The sequence below is a fragment of the Camelus bactrianus genome, chromosome 6 (genome assembly GCF_048773025.1).
Source record: "Camelus bactrianus isolate YW-2024 breed Bactrian camel chromosome 6, ASM4877302v1, whole genome shotgun sequence".
NCBI lineage: Eukaryota > Metazoa > Chordata > Mammalia > Artiodactyla > Camelidae > Camelus > Camelus bactrianus.
Window position 1 is genome coordinate 111,375,903 of NC_133544.1, and position 6,000 is coordinate 111,381,902.

Genomic DNA, 6,000 nt, shown 5'->3' on the forward strand with positions numbered 1-6,000 from the left:
CTCCTAGGAGATCACAGGCGCTGCAGACAGAGGACAGAACTTCGCCACTAAAAATTCCGGAACGTGGCCAAGTGGGTGGGGGAGATTTCGGGCCACCCACTACGCAGCTGCCTGGTATCACAGGTGTTCCCTGGCAGGGGGAATTCCGCTAATTACCTCATCATCCAGGGGGAGGCACTAGATGCTACCTGCATTTCCAGACCAACCCCGGCCATTCCCCAGCAGCCCGCACTAGAATACACTCTGGGAAGACTCGCGGAGTGCTCCTAGGAGATCCCAGGTGCTGCAGACAGAGGACGGAATCTCGCCACAATCTGAATTTCGAACGCGGCCGAGTGGATGGGGAAGTTTGGGGCCGCCCTCCACGCAGATGCCAGGTGTCACAGTTGTTCCCTGGCACTGGAAATTCCGCTAATTACCTGATCTGTCCAGGGGGAGGCACTAGATGCTACCTGCATTTCCAGCCCAACTCCCGCCTTTCCCCGGCAGCCCGCACTAGGAGACACTCGGGGAAGAAACGCGGATGGCTCCTAGAATATCCGAGGCACTGCAGACAGAGGACGGAACCTCGCCACACTCAGAATTGCGGAACGAGGCCGAGTGGTTGGGGGAGGTTTGGGGCCGACCTCACCGCAGCTGCCTGGTGTCACAGGTGTTCCCTGGCAGGGGGAAGTCCGCTAATTACCTGATCTGTCCAGGGGTAGGCAGTAGATGCTACCTGCATTTCCAGCCCAACCCCCGCCTTTCACCATCAGCCCGCACTAGGAGACACTCGGGGAAGATACGCGGACGGCTCCTAGTAGATCCCAGGTGCTGCAGACAGAGGAAGGAACCTCGCCAAACTCAGAATTCCGGAACACGTACGACTGGGTGGGGGAGGTTTGGGGCCACCCTCCACGCAGCTGCCCAGTGTCACAGGTTTTCCTGGCAGGGGGAAGTCCGCTATTTACCTCATCTGTCCAGGGAGAGGCACTAGATGCTACCTGCATTTCCAGAACAACCCTCGCTATCCCCGGCAGCCCTCAATAGGAGACACTTGGGGAAGACATGCGGAGAACTCCTAGGAGATCTCAGGCGTTGCAGACAGAGGACGGAACCTCGCCACACTCTGCATTCCGGAACGCGGCCGAGTGGTTGGGGGAGGTTTGGGGCCGCCCTCCACGCAACTGCCTGGTGTCACAGGTGTTCCCTGGCAGGGGGAAGTGCGCTAATTACCTCATAAGTCTAGGGGGAGGCACTAGATGCTACCTGCATTTCCAGCACAACCCCCGTATTTCCCCAGCAGCCCGCACTAGGAGACACTCGGGGAAGACACGCGGAGGGCTCCTAGGAGATCCCAGGAGCTGCAGACAGAGGACGGAACCTCGCCACACTCAGAATTTCGAAACGCGGCCGAGTGGTGGGGGAGGATTGGGGCCGCCTGCACGCAGCTGCCTGGTGTCACAGGTGTTCCCTGGCAGGGAGAAGTCCGCTAATTACCTGATCTGTCCATGGAGAGGCACTAGATGCTACATGCATTTCCAGCCCTACCCCCTAATTTCCCCGGCAGCCCACACTAGGAGACACTCGGGGAAGACACGCGGATGGCTCCTAGGAGATCCAATGCGCTGCAGACAGAGGACGAAACCTCGCCACAATCAGAAATTCGGAACGCGGCCGAGTGGGTGGGGGAGGTTTGGGGCCGCCCTCCACGCAGCAGCCAGGTGTCACATGTGTTCCCAGGCAGGGGGAAGTCCGCTAATTACCTCATCAGTCCAGGGGGAGGCACTAGATGCTACCTGCATTTCCAGCCCAACCCCCGCCATTTCCCGGCAGCCCGCACTATGAGACACTCGGGGAAGACACGCGGATGGCTCCTTGGATTTCCCAGGGGCTGCAGACTGAGGACAGAACCTCGCCACACTCAGAATTCCAGAACGCGTCCTAGTGGGTTGGGGCCGCCCTCCACGCAGCTGCCTGGTTTCACAGGTGTTCCCTGGCAGGGGAAATTCTGCTAATTACCTCATCTGTCCAGGGGTAGACAGTAGATGCTACCTGCATTTCCAGCCCAACCCCCGCCTTTCCCCGACAGCCCGCACTACGAGAAACTCGGGGAAAACACGCGGATTGCTCCTAGGAGATCCCAGGTGCTGCAGACAGAGGACGGAACCTCGCCAACCTCAGAAATCCGGAACGCGGCCGAGTGTGTGGGGGAGGTTTGGGGCCGCCCTCCACGCAGCTGCCTGGTGTCACAGGTGTTCCCTAGGGGGGGGAGTTCCGCTAATTACCTCACCAGTCCAGGGGGAGGCACTAGATGCTACCTGGCTTTCCAGACCAACCCACGCTTTTCCCCGGCAGCCCGCACAAGGAGATACTAGGTGAAGACACGAGGCGGGCTCCTAGGAGATCCCAGGCGCTGCAGACAGAGGATGGAACCTCGCCACAATCTGAATTTCGGAACGCGGCCGAGTGGGTGGGGGAGGTTTGGGGCCGCCCTCCACGCAGATGCCAGGTGTCACAGTGTTTCCCTGGCACTGGAAATTCCGCTAATTACCTGATCTGTCCAGGGGGAGGCACTAGATGCTCCCTGCATTTCCAGCCCAACCCCCGCCTTTCCCCGGCAGCCCGCACTAGGAGACACTCGGGGAAGACACTCGGATGGCTCCTAGAAGATCCCAGGCGCTGTAGACAGAGGACGGAACCTCGCCACACTCAGAATTGCGGAACGCGGCCGAGTGGGTGGGGGAGGTTTGGGGCCGCCCTCCCCGCAGCTGCCTGGTGTCACAGGTGTTCCCTGGCAGGGGGAAGTCCGCTAATTACCTGATCTGTCCAGGTGTAGGCAGTAGATGCTACCTGCATTTCCAGCCCAACCCACCCTTTCCCCATCAGCCCGCACTACGAGAAACTCGGGGAATACACGCGGATGGCTCCTAGGGGATCCCAGGCACTGCAGACAGAGGACGGAACCTCGCCACCCTCAGAATTCCGGAACGCGGCCGAGTGTGTGGGGGAGGTTTGGGGCCGCCCTCCACGCAGCTGCCTGGTGTCACAGGTGTTCCCTTGGGGGGGGAGGTCCGCTAATTACCTCACCAGTCCAGGGGGAGGCACAAGATGCTACCTGCATTTCCAGACCAACCCTCGCATTTCCCCGGCAGCACGCAATAGGAGACAATTGGGGAAGACCCGCTGATGGCTCCTAGGAGATCCCTGGCGCTGCAGACAGAGGATGGAACCTCGCCACACTCAGAATTCCGGAAAGCGGCCGAGTGGGAGGGGGAGGTTTGTGGCCGCCTTCCACGCAGCTGCCTGGTGTCACAAGTGTTCCGTGGCAGGGGGAAGTCCGCTAATTACCTCATCAGTCTATGGGGAGGCACTAGATGCTACCTGAATTTCCAGCCCAACCCCCGCCTTTCCCCAGCAGCCCGCACAAGGAGACAAACGGGGAAGACACGCAGAGGGCTCCTAGGAGATCCCAGGCGCTGCATACAGAAGACGAAACCTCGCCACACTCAGAATTCCGGAACGAGGCCGAGTGGAGGGGGAGGTATGGGGCCGCCCTCAACGCAGCTGCCTGATGTCACAGGTGTTCCCTGGCAGAGGAAATTCTCTAATTTCCTGATCTGTCCAGGGGGAGGCACTAGATGCTACCTGCAATTCCAGCCCAACCCCCGAATTTCCCCGCAGCCCGCACTAGAAGACACTCGGGGAATGCACGCGGAGGGCTCCTAGGAGATCCCAGGCGCTGCAGACAGAGGACGGAACCTCGCCATAATCAGAATTTCCAAACGCGGCCGAGTGGGTGGGGGAATTTTGGGGCCGACCTCCACGCAGCTGCCAGGTGTCACAGGTGTTCCCTGGCAGGGGGAAGTCCGCTAAATACCTGATCTGTCCATGGAGAGGCACTAGATGCTACATGCATTTCCAGCCCTACCCCCTAATTTCCCCGGCAGCCCACACTAGGAGACACTCGGGGAAGACACGCGGAGGGCTCCTAGGAGATCCCAGGCGCTGCAGACAGAGGACGGACCTCGCCACACTCAAAATTCCGGAACGCGCCCGAGTGCGTGGGGGAGTTTTGGGGCCGTTTTCCACGCAGCTGCCTGGTGTCACATGTGGTCCCTAGCAGGGGGAAGTCCGCTTAATACCTCATCTGTCCAGGGGGAGGCACTAGATGCTACCTGCATTTCCAGACCAATCCTCGCATTTCCCCGGCAGCCCGCAATAGGAGACAATTGGGGAAGACAGGCTGAGGGCTCCTAGGAGATCCCTGGCGCTGCAGACAGAGGACGGAACCTCGCCACACTCAGAATTCCGGAACGCGACCGAGTGGGTGGGGGAGGTTTGTGGCCGCCCTCCACGCAGCTGCCTGGTGTCACAGGTGTTCCCGGGCAGGGGGAAGTCCGCTAATTACCTCATCAGTCTATGGGGAGGCACTAGATGCTACCTGCATTTCCAGCCCTACCCCCTAATTTCCCCGGCAGCCCGCACTAAGAGACCCTCGGGGAAGACACGAGGAGGGTTCCTAGAAGATCCAAGGCGCTTCAGACCGAGGACGGAAAGTCGCCAAAATCAGAATATCGGAACAAGCCCGAGTGGTTGGGGGAGGTTTGGGGCCGCCCTCCACGCAGCTGCCTGTTGTCACAGGTGTTCCCTCGAAGGGGGAATTCCACTAATTACCTGATCTGTCCAGGGGCAGGCACTAGATGCTACCTGCATTTCCAGCACAACCCCCGCATTTCCCCGGCAGCCCGCAATAGGAGACACTCGGGGAAGACACGTGGATGGCTCCTTTGAAATCCCAGGCGCTGCAGACAGAGGACAGAACCTCGTCACATCCAGAATTCCGGAACGCGGCCGAGTGGGTTGGGGAGGTTTGGGGCCGCCCGCCACGCAGCTGCATGGTGTCACAAGTGTTCCCTGGCAGGGGAAATTCTGCTAATTACCTCATCTGTCCAGGGGTAGGCAGTAGATGCTACCTGCATTTCCAGCCCAACCCCCGCATTTCCCCATTAACCCGCACTACGGGAAACTCGGGGAAAACACGCGGAGGGCTCCTAGGAGATCCCAGGCGCTGTAGACAGAGGACGGAACCTCGCCACACTCAAAATTCCGGAACGCGCCCGAGTGGGTGGGGGAGGTTTGGGGCCGCCCTCCACGCAGCTGCCTGGTGTCACAGGTTTTCCCTAGCAGGGGGAAGTCCGCTAAATACCTCATCTGTCCAGGGGGAGGCACTAGATGCTACCTGCATTTCTTGACAAACCCTCGCATTTCCCCGGCAGCCCGCAATAGGAGACAATTGGGGAAGACACGCTGAGGGCTCCTAGGAGATCCCTGGTGCTGCAGACAGAGGACGGAACCTCGCCACACTCAGAATTCCGGAACGCGGCCGAGTGGGTGGGGGAGGTTTGTGGCCGCCCTCCACGCAGCTGCCTGGTGTCACAAGTGTTCCCTGGCAGGGGGAAGTCCGCTAATTACCTCATCAGTCTATGGGTAGGCACTAGATGCTACCTGCATTTCCAGCCCAACCCCCGCCTTTCCCCAGCAGCCCGCACAAGGAGACAAACGGGAAGACACGCGGATGGCTCCTAGGAGATCCCAGGCGCTGCAGACAGAAGACGAAACCTCGCCACACTCAGAATTCGGGGACGAGGCCGAGTGGATGGGGAGGTATGGGGCCGCCCTCCACGCAGCTGCCTGATGTCACAGGTGTTCCCTGGCAGAGGAAATCCGCTAATTTCCTGAACTATCCAGGGGGAGGCACTAGATGCTACCTGCAATTCCAGCCCAACCCCCGAATTTCCCCGCAGCCCGCACTAGACGACACTCGGGGAAGGCACGCGGAGGGCTCTTAGGAGAACCCAGGCGCTGCAGACAGAGGACGGAACCTCGCCATAATCAGAATTTCCAAACGCAGCCGAGTGGTTGGGGGAGTTTTGGGGCCGCCCTCCACGAGGCTGCCTGCTGTCACAGGTGTTCCCTAGCAGGGGGAAGTCCGCTTAATACCTCATCTGTCCAGGGGGA